General features: G+C 39.1%; 1 long non-coding RNA gene across 1 annotated transcript in view; it reads right to left on the bottom strand.

Moving 5' to 3' along the window:
• Positions 1-1,794: 1,794 nt before the first annotated feature.
• LOC130858935 (uncharacterized) overlaps positions 1,795-21,675 on the bottom strand; it is a 115,115-nt gene continuing 95,234 nt past the window's right edge. The window contains exon 3 of the long non-coding RNA XR_009055143.1: positions 1,795-1,880. This is a non-coding gene — a long non-coding RNA (uncharacterized LOC130858935). The remainder of the gene's footprint in view (positions 1,881-21,675) is intronic.

Genomic DNA, 21,675 nt, shown 5'->3' with positions numbered 1-21,675 from the left:
GATACATGGAAATAGATCAAACAAGTAGCATGTGTTTGAAAGGAACACTTTAGTTAGACAAGGAGTGGGGATTTTTTGACAATCGTTTTGAATGTGAGTCAGAGTGTAGGTTTGCATGCGTGAGTGTGTGGGTGGATACATCCGTGGGTGTCAGAAAGAAACAGCTAGAGATAGATGGCTACAGTTCGGTAGCTAGTAAAATGACTATAATAGTACGATAAATTTAAAGGCACAGAGCTTCATAGAGTTCTTTAAAATAGTTTTAGACACATGATGTGCAGACTGGTATATTTAAAATACCAATTGCTTCCCACAAAGACTATAAATTACCCCCTCCTTATACAATACCAAGTAATTTTCATTTACTACATACTTGAAATTTGGTAATTATCACAAATGAAACCCTATCTTATATTCCTGGTAGTCAAAACTTTTTAAAAATGGGAAAATTGAGATAATTTGGCTGCATTCCCTATCTAGAAAGTGACCTTCAGCTGTTCATAGACCAAGAAATGACAGCAAATAACTTGCCACAGAAAAAGGAGCTAAATGGGTAACAGGATAAGAAGAATTTTATTTACAGCTATAACAAGATGATTTCTGATATACTTATCTACATGCAGTAAACAGGCAATACAAAGATGTAAAAAGATAGGGAATTGGCAATGTAATTGTTTGCCTGGTTTTACCTTGGAGAATAATGATGATGGTGAAATGAAGTCTGTGCACAGAGACTTTAACAAGAAATTCACAGATTTTCACTGTTTTGGTGAATTTTATGATTGCATCTCTAGACCCTGGCAAGTGTGAATTTACAGGCAAGTTCAGAACCCACAAAAGCTACTAAAGAATATAAAGGAAATAATCCCAGAATGACAGAGATGATGGGTCAATATGCACAGGGTAGGTAGTCATTCAACATGCAACTCCCATATCTGAGCCTCTATGATGTGCCTCCCTGCTGTGCTTGCTTCTAGAATTCCCACCTGCATCTGCTGTCAAGGAACTTAGCCCTTGAATTATAGTTAAGGAAGCTGATAAGCATTGTCTGTGCCAGGTCAATGGAGGAAACAATTATTAACTCTTCATTCACCAATGGTGATTTTTTCCCAAACTAAAAATACCTTTTTCTAATTATAAAAATAACACATGCTCATTATAAACAATTCAGATACAAGAGAAAAGCATCATTCAATGAGTTAAGGAGAATTTATTTAAAGCCATTAGACACTGAAGGAGTATAAAGAGTCTGTGCTTCATCTTATATTCCCTCTTCGTAAACTAACTTCTCCACTCCTTGCCTTTAATTAATTAGATTAGATTAATCACTTTCATGATTAACTGGTGGAGAATAAGTGATACGATGTACTTGCCTAGCAGAGCAATATGTCCATATACCATTATTGGTTCTCACTTACTGTAAGCATAATATACATTTATTTCATAAGTTACTTTAGGCCTGGAAATATCCAAAACTATATCTGCCTCTTCTTTGTACTAAATCAGTCCTGCACTCACAAGAAGGGGACTCTCACCTGCCTCTGCTCTAAAGTCCTGATTCTTACCTTCAGAGCAAGGAAGTCAAATCCCATGGAACCAGTGTGAGAATGATTAGTGGTGGCTTTGAGCCTCCAAGAAGTTTGGAACTTTTGATGTGGAGGATGAACAAGATACACAGAATGTATGAGCCTTGTGTAAGTCAGGATAACATAGGCTACTGTTGCAGTCACCCAATTAATCTGAAATCCCAGTGGCTTAACACAAGAAAGGTTTAATTCTTGCTCTTGCTACATACCCATTACAGATGGGGAGGCCATCTTATTCAAGGACCATGATGATGGAGTTTCTGCCATCGTGTGGCTGCAACAGCTCCTTGGTCACTGCAGCAGGGAAAGAGAGAGGAGACTCTCAGATGGGCTTTTCACTAAGGACCGCCTGTGGCTTCTGCTCACATTTCATTGGCCACAACTAATCACATGGTCTTCCTAACTTCAAAGAAACTGAGGGAACAGATGGAATGATTAGTTAAAACTGTCTCTCCCTTAAACCTAAGTGTACATTTTTGACACAGGCTGACATCATCCAAAATCAGATAAGTGATAGTACTTACTTATGTCAACTTTCTGTTCCTTTGACATGAATGAGTGTAACAGGAATGTAAAGAAGAATATATTATACCTTACACAAAAACAGTTTTTTATACATAAGATAATTACTGTATACATAATAGATTTTTATTTTCCAGTACAGGTATTCAAGAAGGAGGAAGATGATTATGAAAGAGAAAACATTACCAAACCCTCATTTTTAACTACTAATTCCAATTTGGGTTGACTAAAAGCAGCAACAGGCTTGGATTTGTCAGGGTAGACTAATTTCTGTAACAATTAATTATCTCTGGTCTTGGAATTCTGGGTAATTTTTTTCTTTTGTATATCTGAATTTTATAGTTTTTCTATCATCTAACTGCTTAAGACAATTGCATATGGGACTGTTCTGTGCAGGTATTTGATGAGTGGCCTCTCATAAGGTGATTCAGGGACCTGGATTCCTCCTTCCTGAGACTGACATCTTCCAGGGTTTTAGAGTCCTCTGCAGGTTCCCCTGCCTCAGACAGACAAAGGAAGAGAACAGCTGGAAGGACCAGGGGCCAGGCTTGGAAACAGCATATATCATTTCCACCCACATTGTGTTGGCTGGAACTCATGATCACACTTCCCCTAAAGGGTTCCTGGGAAATGTAGTCCAGCTGTCTGCACAGGAGGAAAAGAAAACAGGTTTGGTGACTGCCTCTACCACAATGTGCCTAACATGACCTAAGTAAATAAGTAAATAAAGGAGGAATCTGACCAGAGTTGGATATGTCTAGGGAAAAGAACATTATTTCTATTGACTTGTTCTTATTCCCTTCGTTTATCCTTATATGTTGCTTCTGTGCAAGTCCTTTCTTTTATTTTCTTTTAAAACCAGATTTTAAGAATACCCCACGTTCTTGAGAGTATACAGAAATGAACATGATACCACTCACCTGGTTGGAATATAAACTGAAAGAACTTTACTGAAGGGAAATTTATCTCTATGAATCAAAAATCTTAGAGTACAGCTAACAATTCTACTTCTAGAATTTTATCCTGGGGAAATAAATAGGTAATATAAACAGATGCATGTACTACTATATTTATCATTGTATTGCTAATAATGGAGAAACGCTTTCATGACATACATGTCCAGCAATTGAATTGAATGTCCAGCTACTTCTAATAAAATGTCATGTGGTCATGAACGATGCCATAGATGTCTATTCAGTAATGTTGAACAATGTTCCTTATACATTAAGTAAAAAATATCAGTTTACAAATCTGTGTCTAGCATATCCCCATTTTTATTTTAAGAAGGATTATATACATACATAATATACATCAAATCAAAATCAAAATTGGTATATTCTAGACACAGAAGGTTTGTAAACTGATATTTTACATATATAATTTTTTACTTATCTGTGTTTTTAAATTTTTCTATATAAAGTGATGTTTTCCTAAAAAAAGAAATTTATTTTTTACTTTAAAGCAAAAAATGAAAACCCCTAATGTTTAAAACAAAAACACAGAGTTTTAATTCATAGGCATCTCAAAGAAAAAACAAAACAAAATACCACCTGGTTACCCACACTGGCTCTTTCTTCCAGACGGCCCCCTTGCCTGAGCACCTGATGGAGCCCCAGCCATCGTGGTGGGGGTGAGTGGGTGCGAGTGGGGTAGGGGAGCCAAGTTCTGGGTAGGCCCTTGTCTCAGTGCCAGGCTCAAGCCAACTATGGAGTCCATACAAAGCTGCTGCTCTTCATTCCTCACCTCCCTCACTCTGACAATGGTCTGCTTTCTTTCCTCTGAGTAGGAAACCTGCAGAGGCAGCTGACTTGTGATATTTTGTGTAGGCATGTGAATTATATGTAAATCACATGCAAAGATACTCAGAATCATTTCTCAGATGGTCCAAGTCAAGAATATTTGTCTCAAGTTTGTGTTACACCTAAAAGAGAGCACATACTCCTGATACTTCTCTTATTTAATTTCTTCCACAATAAGCCAAGCTGCTGTCAGAAGAGGCTCAGCTTTTCAAGTTCACTATTCATTTTGGAGTTATCCATGCATGCATGCTTACAAAAGTTAAATTATTTTCAAGGAAATTCCACCACGACTGAATTCAAAGTAAGTGAAGAGCCAAAACATGATAATTTTATCCAAGAATCAACATTCTTTACAGTTCAAATAATGTAATATGGATTTGTAATAGCCCAACGTTGAAAACATTTTTAATTGCTTTCAGTACTAAGAATAGTGATTTTATGAACTGTAGACTTCATTCAGCAAAATCATACATCTCTGTCACGTATACACACATCACAAATTTTATTAATATCTGTTAAAATTATAGCAGTTATATTCATTTAAAAATTAATTCAAAGTAGTGTAATTTTTAAAAAGGTAACATCTACACTTAAAAATCAAAGCCAATCTTACTATTCTATGACGGTGAGTCAAAAAGTATCCACACTCTGGCTGTAGCATTTATAGAAGTTTTAACATAACTGGAGTACAGATAATTTTTGACTCACCCTCATATTAAAGACCAACTTTTATTCAATCAGTATACTCTCTTCCAAAAATTATGAAACTCAGAGAAAAAAAAAAACAGAACACACCAAGATGACTCTTGTTTACTGGATTATAATTATAATTAGCCTATACTAGCCTAGGCCCTTTTTTGGTTTTCGAAAGTGGGTTGAAAGAAGAGGAACTACTGTTAATTGTATGTAACTCATTCTGATTTTATTGATTAGCAGTGTTAAGAATTCGTTCCCTAACAGAGAAGGATAAGATGTTAATTTTCATAATCATTCAGGATTTTAATAGGAGGTAGGAAGGAATCAGTCCCTGAGGTGTAAGGAAATAAAGTGCCAGCGCTGAGGTGAAAAGGCCAGGGAAACAGACTAGTGGCAGGACCTTTTGCCTCCTTCATGATTTCCTGAAAGGCTTTAACTAACTCTCTTGCTAAGGTACAGCTTTGGTACCAAAAGGACACCAGGACCAACATAAAAGATGTTTTCTGGGGGAAGCCTTGTGCTCATACCTCAATGTTACTGCTCCTCTGGGAGATCTTGTCGGTCTCCCCTTACTGGCTACTCCCTTTGAGCTCCAGCTAGAAATGCTGATCATTTGCTCCTGACATACCATTCCCAGCATCTCACTTCCTCAGCTGGACCATCATTAAAAAGACCTCAGTCAGTCTGGGTCATCCCTCCTCACTCTTGGTCCCTGACTGGCTGCCGATGGGCATGGTGCTTTTCCACACAACGTGTGAGGAGGGTCTACTGTATTGGGCAGAAAGAATACAAAGCAGCTCACTGATTTCACCTGAGAACTATGCTGGACTAGCGTTGGGACCAGTAGAAGGGACTAGTGCAATTATAAATGTAACTAAGTGTACAGTTTGTTCTCTGATAACCAAAGATCAGATAGTAAGAAATAAAAGTCAGACTTGGTAACTCAAGCTTATTGTCTTGAATCTCTTTGACAAAGAAGCTGCATGATGTTTTCTTCTGATACCCACTCACCTGTATCTGTCATCCTCTCTTCCATACAACTCTCAGCCTCCATCACTTATCTTTTTGCTTACTACCCTGATTCTCCCACCTACCAATCAGTGAACCCATTTACATGCCCTTGAACACTTTCACTGTTACATCATGCATCAGGGTATTCTGTGGAATGTCTCTCTACCTGTAGGCATTTGTTTCCTTTCACCTCTAGAACATGATTTTCTTTAGTTGAACAGGTTCTTTGGTTAACCTGTGTGGCTATATTTTTTCATGACATAATGTGTAGGTGTGTGCACCTCTATTGAGAAGATGATGATGGTTAAAATCAACTATATTTATATACAAAGTGCAAATTGTACGTCTGTAGGTATGTGCATACCAAGAGGTATAAACCCTTGTGTTTATCTGGGTACCCGTACCTGGGTTGTGTATGTGTGTATAAGTCCACATCTGTATTCATCTGTATGTGTGTCTTAAGGCCTGTCTTCTCTTCTCCTTCTCCTTCTTCTTCTTCTTCTTCTTCATAATTACCATGCTAATGGGTTTGAAGTTGCATCTCATTGTGATTTTGACTTCCACTTCTCTAATGATTAGTGATGTTGAGCATCTTTTCATGTGCCTATTGGCCATCTGTATATCTTTGGAGAAATGTCCATTCAAGTCCTTTGCCCAGTTTTTAATTGGGTTGTTTGTTTTTTGTTCTTGAGTTGGAGGAATTCTTTATATATTCCAGATATTAATTCTTTATCAGATACATGATTTGCAAATATATTCTCCCAGTCTTTAGGTTGACTTCTCACTTTCTTGATAATGTCCTTTGAGGCACAAAAGTTTTTAATTTTGATGAAATCCAATGTATCTATTTTTTCTTTTGGTGCTCATGCTTTTGGTGTCATATCTAAGAATCTATTGCCAAATCGAAAGTCATGATTTTCTACTGTGTTTTTTTTTGATATTTATGATTTCAGCTCTTATATTTAGGTCACTGACTCACTTTGAGTGACTTTTTGTATATAGTGTGATGTAGGGGTCCAACATCATTCTTTTGCATGTGGAAATCCCAGAACTATTTGCTGAAGAGACTGCTCTTTTCCCGTTGAATGGACTTGGCACCCTTGTACTGACCATAGATGTATGGGTTTATATCTGAATTATCAATACTATTTTATTGATCTGTATGTCTATCTTTATGTCAGAACCACACTGTTTTGATTACTGTGGGCTTGTAGTAAGTTTTGAAATCAGGAAATGTGGGTCCTCTGACTTTGTTCTTCTTTCTAAGATTGTTTTGGTTATTCAGGGTCCCTGGCAATTCTATATGAAATTTAAAATTGGCTTTTCCAGTTCTTCAAAAAGCGCTGTTGGAATTTTGATAGAGGTTGTGTTGAATCTGTAGATGGCTTTGAGTATGATTGCCAGCCTCACAATGTTAAGTCTTGCTACCCATGAACACAGGATTTTTTTTCATTTTTTTAGGTCTTTAATTTCTTTCAGCAATATTTTGTAGTTTTCAGTGTACAAGTCTTTTACCTTTGTGTTTAAATTTATTCCTAGGCTGTTCTTTTTTACCCTCTCCTTTTAATTGACTTAAATCCTCCACTATAATTACTAGACTATAATGTATCCGTAGTGTATAGAACAGTGCCTAGCACATAGTAGACATTGAACAAATGCTCATTGAATAAAAGAATCTCTAAAATCATGAGATCTAAGAACTCTGAGGAAACACTCATACCAATTCTATTCTTCTAAAGAGGAGGTAATGATGTTCAGAGAGGGTAACGATTCTGTTTGGATTATTCCAAACAGCGGTTTGCTAGTGGTAGAACCAGAAGTTAGCACATCTCCTAAGATTTTTAGGTGGATCAAAATGCAATCATTATAAGCCAAGATTCTGTCTGCTGGAGTAAATAAATGAGTGTATTTATAAACTTGGATGCTTGTCTTCCGGTATGGAGATTTTTTTCAGTATCTGGTTTCCTATACTTTTAAATGAATCTTAAGGTTCATTTAGGATTCAAATGACTCAGGATTACACAAAGGATTGGTTTACTTACAAAAGTAGCCAATATGTACACAAAAGTGTACGTATTTCAGTAAATGAGGTTATTCAAATGGGTAATTAAAATGGATTATCTGGAGATATGTATCTATGAGGGCATCTTATAGGGGAGTTTCTGAGAGTGTCACTTTGGAAATGAATTTAGCCCATTAGATCTTTCCTCACTGACAGCAGATGACTCTCTTCTAGGCTTTACCTCCTAAAGAACTTGTTTCATTATAGAATTACTTTCATTAAGAGAAAGAGTGGAGAAAAGAGAAAAGAACCATATCCTTGTTTACAAACTGGGACATTCCTTAATGTGCTTTTTTAAAAAAATAGTTGCTTATTGGTTTTTTTGTTGTTGTTGTTTTGCTCCCTCCCGAGGTAAGGGTCAATCAGCCTGGGACAGAAGTTTAGTGTTGCTTTTTTTTTGGCCCTTTTTCATAGCTGGTAAGTCCCTCTGTCATTCTCTTCCTTTTCCTGATATAGGTGGCTCCCAGGACGTCCCAAAGATGACCAGTAATCATCAGTCTAGGAATTGTCTCTGAGTCAACAGTGGGAAATCAGCAACTCTCTGACTCTGGAATTTGGCAGCTGTACAGGAGAACTGCTACTTGCCTACTCAGTATTCCCCTCACTTTCCTTACTTCCACAATTTTGTTGTGGATGATAATGTGCTTAGGAAAAATAAACAAAAAATGGAAAAACAAAAAACCCCACCACCCTATATTTCCCATTCATCTTTGCAGCTAGAGGCTGTCATTAGCCCAGCTCTGGACAATCAGGCATAAGCAAAAACTTTTTCATGGGGCTTTCAGGAAAGATCCTTAAAATGGAGTTGACAGCTGACAAATGCTTATTGCTCTTTGCATTCTGCCTCTTCCCAGCTGGATTCTAGATGTAATGATGAAAGTGTAGCGGCCCTCATAACTACAGTAACCATGAGGGAAAGGTTAAGATGTCACAGAGATATCAACACTGACACCACTGTGCTGCTCAACCAAGGCTCACTGTCACCTACTTCCTGTCTCACAAGAAAAACCCCTGATTAGTTGAGAAACCACTTTTTTTCTGGGTCTTTTAATCAGCAGCCTAATTTAATTCTTAAATGATAGAAGCTTAAAAAGCTCAATGAGATAATTTGTCAGTGGACTCCTATGTATCTTATTGGCAAATTAGAGAGACTTATAGTACACATTGTGGAGGAATTCTAGGTAGCTAAGATAATGGTGGTGGTGTAAATCTAAATCTCCCAATGTACTGCCCTCCCCTGCAAAAACACAAAATCACACACACACAAATAACAAGAGATCAGATAAAATTACATAAAACCCATGTCTTCAACATAACTAGAAAACAGAGAATGTCCAAATTTCGAGTTAACTGTAAATAGAAAAATAGACATTAAATCTTGGAAAGCTGCCTTCCATACTGCCCCTCAGGTAAACAAAGTCAGGTTGGAAAAAACCATGGTGGTGGACTTAGGATTGATTTGAGACTACCAGAAAGAGAAAGTCTGCATCTAGTGGAGCACTTACTACTACATGGAAGGCACGTAACTGTGTGTGCAGGGTGTGAGGAGGCAGTCTTGGAAAGAAAAAGCTTCCAAGTTAAAAGGGTCCAAAGGAAAAGTGTCCAGAGCGTCCCTCCGGAAATCATGCAGGGTGGGGGGAAACTCGAGGGGGGATCTTAGGAACCTGCCAGACCCTCTCTCCCTCCAAAATGGAGGTAAATCCAATCCCTATCCCTACTATTTCTTTTCCATAAGCAAACAACCATACAAACATTTTAAAAGAAAAAAAGAAATCATACTTTGCTACACTGACAGAAGAGGGCGCTCTTGATCTAGGAATCCTGCAACCCCAAACCTCCAGCCCTGTCCATAGAAATGCAAATCAGTCTCCACCTAAGCAAAACTGCTAAAATATGAAAGAATCCAAAAATTCAACTGATAAAAATTTCTCCCCCCAATAATGGCAAAGTATCGATAGAGGAAAACTCCCTAACTGTAACACAACTCTCTAAACTGAATTATGTAACCTCACACAAGTTTGGGGAATAATGGTAAACACTTTGAATGACAAATTCAAAAGCTAAGTACAGAAATGGACAAAACAAAAAACAAAAACAAAAAAAAAAACAAACTAGGAAGAAATAAAATGAGAATTGATTGAACTCAGGAAAGAAATAGAAGAAACAATAGAATAAACATTACACGGCATTGCCTGTAAGATTTTAGATAATATATACTAAGACATTTTAAATACATTTTACATAATGCACACACACATATGCCTGTCATCCTTCAAGGTACAGTCAAATGATTTCTTCATCAGGTAGCTTTTCAGAATTTATCCTAACTGGATGTGCCCTTTGAGGCATGCAATAAATAGTGTCTGCTATTACTGCTGTTATCACCACTGCTGGCAGTTGATTGGTGAGGGCAGCAAGGGGGGGAGAGGACCCTAAATAAAGTGTTTGGAGCAAAAGTTTATAGAGCTTGTCATACTCTTGTGTTCACCTAGGCCAACGACTTGACTTCATGGATGAGGAGACTGAGATTCAGGGAGGTAACATGGTCGCCAGTGGAGAAAGACTTCCTTTCCTTCTCTCACCTCTTTTCTTCCTCATACTTCAAAAGACAACGGGGCTTCCCTGGTGGCGCAGTGGTTAAGAATCCCCCTGCGAATGCAGGGGACACGGGTTCGATCCCTGGTCAGGGAAGATCCCACATGCCTAGAGCCTGTGCTCTGCGACAAGAGAAACCACCATGAGAAGCCTGCGCACTGCAATGAAGACCCAACGCAGCCAAAAACAAATTAAAAATAAATAAATGTTTATACGGGGATATGTGTATAAAAACAGATGATTGAACTTGGTGTACCCCCAAAAAATAATTTAAAAAATAAATAAATAAAAAAAAAAAAAAAAAAAAAAAAAGACAACGGATGCCTCCTCTCTGAACCCAGCCTTCAGCACCCTCCAGATGCTATGACTCCTCTCTCAGCAGGATCTCTTTTATATTCACCCTCCCCTTTTCCTCTAACACCTTCCCCCGGACAGAAGCTCTGCCCAAGTCATGCTCATTCTAAAATGCAAATAAACCAAACCACCTTCCCTTGACTCTGTCATCTCCAATTTTCCTCTTATTAAATTTCTGAAAGTGCATTGTACTAGATGTCCTCTCTTCCTCCCTACTCATTCCTAAAACTCTTGCTGTTTCTCCCTCCATTCTCTCTGAAAATTGCTTGTTCAGAAACTGTTGGCTACCATTTTAAACACCCTTATCCTTTGTTTTCTTGGATCCACAATCTTTTTCCTCCAGTCAGTTCCACAGCTATTCATTCTCTTGTTCTGGCTTTTCTTCTTCCCCCTTCAATACAGGTATTCCTCCAAACTTCTCCATGACCTTTTTTTTTTTCTGCACTCATCGCTGCAAACTGCAAATACACCTATCCAGGCACATCTGCTTCTTGGGTGCCTCTCTAGACATCATCCCTGGGTTTCAGGAGGCACCTGGAGCTCAACATGTCTGAAACTGAATTCCATACTCTCTTTTCAATTCTGTACCTCTTCCCAGTTTCCAACCCAGCTTCAAATGGTCCTTGATACCATCCTTTCCTTTATCTTCTGTCACAAATCATTCATAAATTTGAGTCAAAACATTTATTGAGTACTTAGTGTATGCAGGCACTGGACATGGGACTGGGGATAGGAGATTAACAAGACCCACTTTCTGCACTGTATTTACAGACTCAGTGAAAAGCCCTGCCCAATCACTGTACACAACTTTCCTCCCATCCCACTGTCATCCTTTTCATTCCCATTGTCACCCTTCAAGTTCAAGCCAGTGTTACCTCTTTCCTTGACTAATAAATCAGCCTTTTATGAGATTTCTCTGAAGCCAGCCTGCTCAAATGGAGTTGATCTCTTTTCTCCTTGCACATTATGTAGCTTAACACATCTGTTTCTGCTTCTATGTTTCCCTCTACCTGGAATACCCTCCTCTGATCTCCCCATGCTACACTTTATCTTTTCTTTAAGGCCCATATCAAATGCCAGTCTTCTCCGATGTTTTCCCTGACTTTCAGGCCAGGAGTGTGTCTTCTTCTTCTGAATTTATGCAGACTTGACCTCTGCACCTATGCTTTACCAGCCATCCCTCCTTCCAAGCTGTTTGCTCCACAAATTATGATTAGAAAGCAGAATCCAGTTTTATGTCATAAGAACGTGGCTCAGTGATCAACTTCAAAAGAGATTATACCATCATCAGTTAATTTGTATACCTTTGTTTTCTGGAGATTTGATAAGCTAAACTCCTGAAGAAGCTGAATATGCTAGGGTTACTAAATTTTGTTTGGTGCTTCAAAGGAAATAACACATGACTTCAAGGAAGTTGCACGAGTTCTCTGGACCTCAGCTTCATTATCTAGAAAATAGAAACTCATACTGAATGATCTTTAGTTTCTGAAGATTCTAGTCTTCTAGATCTAATGTTCTATAATTAAGGTTTCTAGGGGATTTGACAGGGTGATTTTGTCTACTGATAGACTAACCCAATAGCCATTCCCAGCCCCTCTCCTTTCCTTGTCTTCTCTATAGAAGTTGGAAGAGCTAGATATCCTCTTTGCAGCCTTTCTCACAGCTAGAAGTAGCCGTGTGATATAGTTCTAACTAATGAGGTGTAAGCAGAACTCTGTTAAAGGGAATTCTGGGAAGCCATTTGCTTTCCATATGAAGAGAAAAGCACAGCTGACATCACTCCTATGGTAGGCAGACTTCTCAGATGGCCTCCTGATGTACTTGCCCTATATAATCCCCTCCCTTGGAGTATGGGCAAAATCATAAGATGTCACCCTCATGATTAGGTTACTAATCAGTTTACTTTGAGTCAATCAAAGGGAGATTATCCTGCATGGGCCTGACATAATCAGATGAGTCTTTCAAAAGAGAGACAATTTCCTGTTGGCCTCTTAGACAAAATCAAAGAGCCATGTTGTGAACTGCCTTGGAGTGGCCTCCAGAAGCTGAAGACCTCAGCCAGTGAGCCTGAAATAGGACCCTAGGCCTCAGATGACATGCAGTCCCAGTTGACACCTTGATTGCAGCCTGGTGATTTCCCGAGCAGAGAACTCAATTAACCAGTGACCAGACTCCTGACACATTGAAGCTGCAAGATAAACTTGTGTTAAGTTGCTATGTTTGTGGCAAATTGTTATGCAGCAATAGAAAAGTAATACAACCCCTTTGCACTTAATCTCAAAAGCTGGGCACTTACAAAAACCATCTTGTGATCATAAAGGACCAAGTGAATCACAGAGCCCCTGACTCTGACGTCTTGCACCTCCAAACAACAGTCAGCAGCTGATTTTCTCCCCCAATTTTTTATACCAGAAAAAGAAATGTCTATTTATACAAGCCAATACAAGCTAGCAAGCTTTTCTTTCACTTGTAATTGAAATCATTTCCAACTGATAAAGCAGACTTTCAAAACCAGCATGAGTATATTCTTATTTATTCATTGGCAAACATTTATAAGGAATCTATAATGTTCCAGATAGAAACAACAACAACAACAGAAAAGAAACACCAGAAATAAAAAAAAACCTTTGCCTTCTAAAGGCTCATAGCCCAGTGTAGAGGGCAAGGTGGTGGGGAACAAGGTTGGGGAAAGGTAGGGAAGTCTGAATACAATTAACATATAGAATGGTTAGGCTATGATAAGTATAAGCAGAAAGTCTTAGGGAAGCTCAAAGAAAGGACACCGAGTGTAGCCTTTAGGGCTGCCCAGTAGGGGAGGGCTATATCTGGAGGTTTAGGATGAGGAGAATTATGAGGGATGAGTATGAGTCACTCAGAGCAGTAGAGGAGGGGAGTCCTGGCACAGAGAGTGGGGGTCAGTCAGTCAAATAATTGACAACCACCAAAACAGCTAATGTGAGGCTGAGGAATGTGCCAGATGCTGCAGAGAAACAGAGACCTAGAGTTGGTACCCCCTCCAGGTTCTTATAATCATCCTGCATCACCCACCCCCCTTCAGTAGAGCAGGATGTGTGCTCTCCCTTGTCACGGAGGGAAATGCAAACGGCACCTGCCACTCTGTCCTGAGGCCTGCTCCCCGGATTAGTGCCTTTGGCAGCTGCCCCAGATGTAAGCACATCCAGAGAGCGGCTTACCCAAGGCACAATCTAGGTCAAGGTCCTTCAGGAATGTGCTGTGCACAGGGAATTCAAGAAAAGAGAAATGGATTTGACAGAGAAGACAAGCCCTTCAGTTTCTGAAGTAGAATCTTGGGGCCTTCAGGCTCTGTCAAAGCATGTTAACGCTCCTCCCGACTTATGATTCTTACAGCCTAGAATCTCACTTGGAAATTAGAAAGCTTCTGTAAATCTCCTTTAAACAAGTAAAGGAACAAGTATGTTGCAATAATAAAATGTGAATTCTGAAATAGGACCTAGACAAAAACACTGGAGGTAAAAGGACTAAGGTAGAGACTATTGCAGGAAGTTGAGAGCAACAACCAAACAAATCCCATTTCATCCATTGACCTATTTTACCATGTTGGAGGAGCAAAGAGGGTTTTGAATGCCAAAAAAGAAGAGGTAATTTAGGAGCAGGAACTACATGTTCTGATTTCAGAGGACATCCTACTCAGCCTCCCCTTGTTTTTCCAGGATGCTGGGGGACCTTCCCTTGTAGCAGCAGGTAAGGAGCTTGCCTGAGGCCTAGGAGGTTTTTTCCCCCCAATCTTTTAAAATGTCAGATTATTGCGGTTTAATATATAATACAGTAAAATTCACCCTTTTTTTTTTTGCTGTACAGTTTGATGAGATCTAACAAATGTGTAAAACTACACCACGAGGAAGACATAGGACACTTTCGTCACCCCACAAAGTCCCCACCAGCCCCTTTGTAGTCAACAACCCCACCTCCAGGAAACTACTGACAATTTCTATCCCCATAATTTTGCCTTTTCCAGAATGTCATATAAATGGAATCATACAGTATATAGTCTTGCATGTCAGGCTTCTTGCACTTAACATAATGCAAGGTCAGTTTTTAGAAGCTTTAATGTTGTCTGCCAAGGTCATCTTTCCTTGTGAGCCAAGGCTAAGTGGGTGAGCGTCAATGCTCATGCTTGTCTTAACACATTCACTGGAGTATGATATGGCTGTAGACCCTAAATCAAACCTGCTGAACACCAAGCAGTTTCTCTTGTAATCTCTTCTGACGTGTTGGCTCAAGCTACACTTGTACAGTACAAACAATAACAGTGGTATAGTGAATTTATACATGAATATCTCTGTTCATTAGCATTTAGAAATGCATAATTGGATTTTCATCAATCAAGAGCATTTACAGGCCTATACTACTGCCTCAAGGGCCTTGCAAAGATAATTTAAAAGACAGCATATACTTAAATCACAGACTTTCATTGCTGAAAGGGGTTTTAAGGATCATCTAGTAACAGAATCATAGATTTTCACAGTTGGCAATGACCTTCAAGATTATCCAGACCTACCTACCATCTTAGATTTGAATTTCCTCCAGGGATGGCAAACTTCAAGAGCAGATGAGTATTGTAAATGTGTGAAGCTAGCCAGGAGAGACTGATGGGGCCTGAGGGAAATTGGAGAGAGCATGGTGGTACCCATGGTCATTCTAATTCAAATTCAAAAACAAACAGTGTGAAAAAACAGGAAGTACATATATCTGGGCTTGCTTTAGTCCTTGGATGGTTACACTGCAATCTTTTCTATAACAGCCTTCCCAAGTTTTTAGCTAGTATAATAGATACTTCTGAGACCCTGACCCACATCCTTTCACTCTTACCAGTTCCGTATGGGCCGGTCTGGCTTTCAATTGCCAGCGTAGCATTTAATTGCCATAGGACTTCTTGAAACCCCAGCAACAGTTTTGCCCCCCTCCCACCAGGTAGGCAGGAAGTGGCAAGAGACTGATGCCCTCCTGGAAGAAGGCATTCCCACTGACAGAAATTTGTGTACAAACATCCCAGCTCCCTCAGCCTGTTGGAGGATTAACTAAGGTGAGTATCTTAGAGTTCCTTTTACCACAGTGGACTCTTGTGTGACAGTATATCCTTTACTTCCAACATTCTTTCCTGTTTTACTTCCCCATCTCCTACCAGTCTTTTCTGAGATCACCTGCCAGATAAGCTCCTTGTATGTGGATACTCATCTCAGGGTCTGCTTCTGAGAGCTGATCTCAAGTTCACGTAGCCAGTGAATACTTGAATAACTCCAGAAATGAGGGACTTACTGCATTCCTAAACCCTAGAGAATATTTTGAGAAATCTCTGGCCCACAGAAATATCTTCCCCTTACTGAGATGAAAGTGTCTTTCTCTGACTGGCATCTAAAGGTCACTGAATGGGACCATATACTGTTGTGTGAACCTGCCTAGAAATCTCCCTTTTTAGAAAGAATCATTCAACTTAATTCTTAAATTGCTTAATTGTTTTTTAATATATCCTACACTTCACTCACCTTATCTATGAAAAAAACTGTCAATTGGTATACAAAGCCAGTAATGAGAATCTGGAATGAAAAATGCCCAGGAGAAGGAAAACCCCCAGACATCTGGAGGTTGTAGGAGGATATTGGACTTTCCCTTTTATGTGAGATGCAAACTAGAGACACTTTTCAGTTAAATGTTAAAAAAAGGATCAATCCAAAGGACATGGGATCATTTTGTTTACGCATATAAGTATTATGTGTAAAATCTGTCGTCTTAGTTTTTGACTTGGGAAAGGATCATGAAAAATGTGCTGTGTCTTCATTTTCAGCCTGAAGAGTTTTCAGGCTTCTATGTTTCCCGGTCAAGTGTTTAACGTTTGTTCTCGTATGTACTACCTAACACAGTGTCACACACTTTGTAAGAGTGCTGGTACAGTATTAAATTCTCAGGCTCTTTCTAAGAGGTAACTTTTGGGCCTCTTTAAGAGGCAAAAAAGGTTCTGAAATGTCTAAGCAGTGTCCTAAGAGCAACTTCTGCCCATTCCTTCCCATTTTAAGAGAAAGGAGAGTTTCAGGAGAGCCAAGAGCTGGGAGAAATAGAGTGCAAAATAGTGTGACAAGTAGATTTCAGAGCCCTTATGAATACCTCTTCTGACATTATATTTGAAATAAAGTAGTTGTTTGGAGAATTAAATGTACTAGAGTCTAAATTCTGAGAGTACTTTGAGGATATCTGTGGCCATTTTTTCACAACCTATTTCTGGGACACACTGAAAGGACTGATTACTTGCTAATATGTCTTTCTTTTACAAAACTATTCGTGAATATGCATTCTGAGTATTTATGAATACTTTTTCTTTTAAATGTTTTTTTTTTTGAAAGAGAGATAAACAAGTGATTATTGAATTCGAGGCTACACCTATTCCTCCCACTTCTCCATCTGATATAATTACAGTAAGTCTGGGTTGTGCATATCTAAACATCTTCTGGTTTTGATTGTCAAGCAATCAAATAGCATTTCTCGCCCCCACTCAGACCCATAATTTAGAAGCTTCTCTGCAGTGACACTTGGTGCAGTTTAATTATAATGCTCTTCAATCCAGAAAGCTATTTAAAGGACAATGGAAGCTGTGCATTTGCAGTCCTCTCTCTTGAAAAAGATTCAGAAATATATATGTGTAGCTGATCCCAAACTGAAACTTGATAACTCGTGTGATGAATGGCTTTGAACAGCAATGCCTTTTCCTTTGAAAAAATGACTGATATTTTAACATGTATGTTTCTTTAGTGTCCAGCACAGTTATGCCATTTTAAAACTTTTCCATCACAACATTAGAAGCAAGCATGTACAATTTCACAGTCATCTATATTCTGTTTACAGCAAATGTTTTTTCATTTCAAACTAAAATTTTCAAGCCTCAAATGGGTAGGTGTTTTAATTCAGCATTGAAATAAAGAGCTGCATTTTCTAGACATATTCTCTTCCCTTCCCTGGCAGTTACTGGTACCAACTTGCTCTTAATTATCTTCCATTCAATGCTAGTCATAGCCGCCCGCCTACTTCACACCTCGGCAGGCCAGCCCACAGTACTCACCCAGCCTCCTCTGGCTGAATCATCTTCCGCCCCCATTCTTTCTCACTGCCGTTTCCTTTTCATTTCAGTGCTCTTTTTTTAGAGGGGCATTCTTGCTTTTCCAAAGCTTTTTTCTTTGTTCTATATTATGTCCCTTTATATTCTAGAAAACCACAACTCAAGGAATTTTCTTCCCATCACTGAAGACAACTTGTGCTTAATATATCATAGAATCTGTGTTCATTAGCTGTCCATTACTAGAAAGTAGAATTTGAGGAAATGGACATTTATCACCTTCACTCCAACATACAAAAGAGAAAACAGAGTCTTTTTTTTAAATACATCTTTATTGGAGTATAATTGCTTTATAATGTTGTGTTAGTTTCTGTTGTACAACAAAGTGAATCAGCTATATTTATACATATATCCCCATATCCCCTCCCTCCTGAGCCTCCCTCCCACCCTCCCTATCCCACCCCTCTAGGTCATCATAAAGCACCAAGCTGACCTCCTTGTGCTCTGCAGCAGCTTCCCACTAGCCATCTATTTCACATTTGGTAGTGTATGTATGTCAATGCTACTATCTCACTACACCCCAGCCTCCCCTCCCTGCTCCTGCCATGTCCTCAAGTCTGTCCTCTATGTCTGCATCTTTATTCCTGCCCTGTCACTGGGTTCATCAGTACCATTTTTCTAGATTCCATGCATATGCGTTAGCATACGGTATTTGTTTTTCTCTTTCTGACTTACTTCACTTTGTATGACAGACTCTAGGTCCATCCACCTCACTACAAATAACTCAATTTCGTTCCTTTTTATGGCTGAGTAATATTCCATCGTGTATGTGTGCCATATCTTCTTTATCCATTCATCAGTTGATGGACATTTAGGTTGCTTCCATGTCCTGGCTATTGTAAATAGTGTTGTGATGAACATTGTGGTACACGTATCTTTTTGAATTATGGTTTTCTCAGGGTATATGCCCAAGAGTGGGTTTGCTGGGTCATATGATAGTTCTATTTTTAGTTTTTTAAGGAATCTTCATACTGTTTTCCATAGTGGCTGTATCAATTTACATTCCCACCAACAGTGCAGGAGGGTTCCCTTTTCTCCACATCCTCTCCAGCATTTATTAAAAACAGAGTCATTTTTGTAAGTTTCTGCCTTGGCAGAGACACAGGAAACCCCAGGCCTGAGCAATTTAAACAGTCAACCTACAGCTTGACATTCCCGCTTTCAACATTCTGCTCTCATTGATTTCTTTTTTCATGTTGCAGTTAAGTCCTTTCAAATTAACTCTCAAATCTCCATTTTTCTTAGGCATAAGTGCCGACCCTATGGCTCCTACAAAGTGTGGGAAGTTGGGGATTTTAGGATTGGATGTCTAAAGGTATCTGAGCTCTCACCAGCCAACAGAAATGTGTGGATACCAGCTCAGGCCATGAAGACACAACTGAACATTTTATCTGTATATGTTATTGACTTAAAATGATCTCAACATTTTCTGGAGGTATCTATGCATGTAGATAAATTTCTCCACATCTACAAACAAGTCACTCGTCATCATCTCACAACGATTCCTAACACAGGTCTCACAGAGACCCCAACGAGCAATGGGAGAAAAGGGGAAGCCAAGTTCAAATGATCACTGATGGTCCCACTGAGGGGGTCTCCTTTTGATGGGAAGTTTACAGTTAAAAATGATACATTTGGTCCAATTCTTCATTTTGTGTGAGGAAAATGAGCTCCAAAGGCATGATTTGACTTGCCCAAAGTCATTAGGGAATTAATTTTTAAAAAAAGCTATGAGTAGAACCCAAGTTTGTCCACTAGACAGAAGGAAACCTACCTTTGTGAAGTGCCTGGCACTATGCCCTTCCCTTTTATCATTTCACCAGATCTTCATAACCATCCCACGAAAGGCATCATAAAGGTAAGTAATTACCACAGGTTCACACACCTGGAAAGTGATGCTGTCACGTGGAACGACTTGCCAATGTTTGCAGTGAACATTTTACAGCTTTGTGAGCATTCACACAGGAAGTGCCAGGCACTGAACTAAGCTCATTACTATATCATCTGACTAAAGTCTCACAACAGCCCCTTGTGATGTTTATGTATTGATATCGTCATCTCCACAATGAAAACATGGAATTTCAGTCTTCTATTGTGCTTTTTCTGCTGTTTGTTACGTTTCTTTTTTTGTTTATCTCCTTAGACACAAAGACCATTCAAAAAACAGAAGGGAATGAGTTTTTTCACATATTATTTTTTGAAGTCCAAATTGTCAGTACGTTTTAGGAGATAAGAGAGGAATCACACTCTCACAACTCTTAGCATTTTTCTCCTATGGACTTTACTGAAGGTAAAGTATTTCTGAGGGAGGATGGATGAGGCACCAAAGATGGTAGCCCCACCTATCCTTGGAATTTTGTCAGGAAAAATAAACTGTAAGATGATGTTGATATCTTTGTTCTTACTCAAGGTTTGATTGGGTGGGAATACTGAGATAAGAGAGGAAAAGTGCTTTTATTATTTTAACCTATCTGCACTTACCAAGATATACATGCAGCACAATTCTCAATGCTTTACTCAGAAAATAAAGGAATCTATGTTTAAATAAAGCTATAGCTTGTGTCTCTAACAACCTATTCGTCAAAAACTAGGCAGGAAAAATTGGGAGATATAGACAATAAGAATAATAAAATTCAATGTATAGGTTTTTTGAAGATTTGTGAACAGACCTTCCAAATCACAGTAACATATTTTTAATGTTCACACATCAGTCAGTCATCCATCTCTGTCTCCAAACCTTCCTGGATGCTCCACCCAGTGTCTGGAACACATTCCCATTCTCAGCTCTATGAGCTCATGCCTTTTCAATTGTTCAATCATCCCCCCCAAATTATTACCTTTCAGGATACTTTTTTGTATTAACTAGAAGCGTGATGGTAATTTCCTTTAGAATATGTCTGAAACAACCTTTTCGGACTGCATTTTCTTCACTTGTAAAATGAGAGTCTGGATTAGATCATCAGTAAGGTACGTCCGGGTCTTAAGTTTTATAGATTTCTAGTATAATGTATCAAATCAACAAACATGTATTAAGCACCTACGAATGTCAGGCTCTGTATCAGAAACTGGGGGAACCAGAATGCAGCCTCTCCCCTCAAACATCTTATTCTATAGCAAGGGGGAGGGGCTCAGAGATGGCCAATTATCATTCAATATCAAAAATAATAAAATCAAGGTATGTGCACAGAGATGGGGTGATTATGGTTAAGTAAAACACAGAAAAGATGACATCTGAGCTGAGCCTTGAGAGGTAAGTTAATAGGCCCAGACAAAGAGGAAAGAACCTTCTAGGTAGAAGGAACAGCATGAGCAATGGCATGGAACATGTGAATACATGGGTAGAACAAAGAGAGCACACATGAGAGGAGCAGTGGGCAGTAGGACAAGGACCATATCCTCTGAGAAGTCAGTTATGCAGTGTTAGTCATCTGGAGCTGCCATATAAAATCCCACAACTGGATAGCTTCAACAACAAAAATTTATTTCCTCACAGTTCCGGAGGCTGAAGTCCAAGATGAAGGAGTTGGTGGGTTTGGTTTTTCCTGAGGCCTCTGTCACTGGCTGCACTATTTGGAAAACAGTGAGGAAAAGCCTCAGGGCAGCCAGAGTGGCTACCGTCAGGTACATGTATTAAAACTCAGTTACCTCATTCATAAGAGAACCCTTATGACTGCCTCACCCAAATGACTGCATACGTGATTTTACATTCAATTTTGGAAAGCTAGTTTGTTTTGCTACTTTAGAAGTTTAGAACTGAAACCGTTAAGTGTGTGGGAAGCCTACAGGGGAGATGTCAATAATGATAAGAAATGGCTGCTGACAAACAGTATTTTTCAAAGATGGTCCCAACACTCTCTCCTATCCCTCATACTCTCCTGCAGTATAACCTTGCCACTGCCCCATCAA

The sequence above is a fragment of the Hippopotamus amphibius genome, chromosome 8 (genome assembly GCF_030028045.1).
Source record: "Hippopotamus amphibius kiboko isolate mHipAmp2 chromosome 8, mHipAmp2.hap2, whole genome shotgun sequence".
NCBI classification, from domain to species: Eukaryota; Metazoa; Chordata; class Mammalia; order Artiodactyla; family Hippopotamidae; genus Hippopotamus; species Hippopotamus amphibius.
The sequence above is the reverse complement of the archived record's forward strand: the minus strand, read 5'-3'. Positions and strand labels throughout refer to the sequence as shown.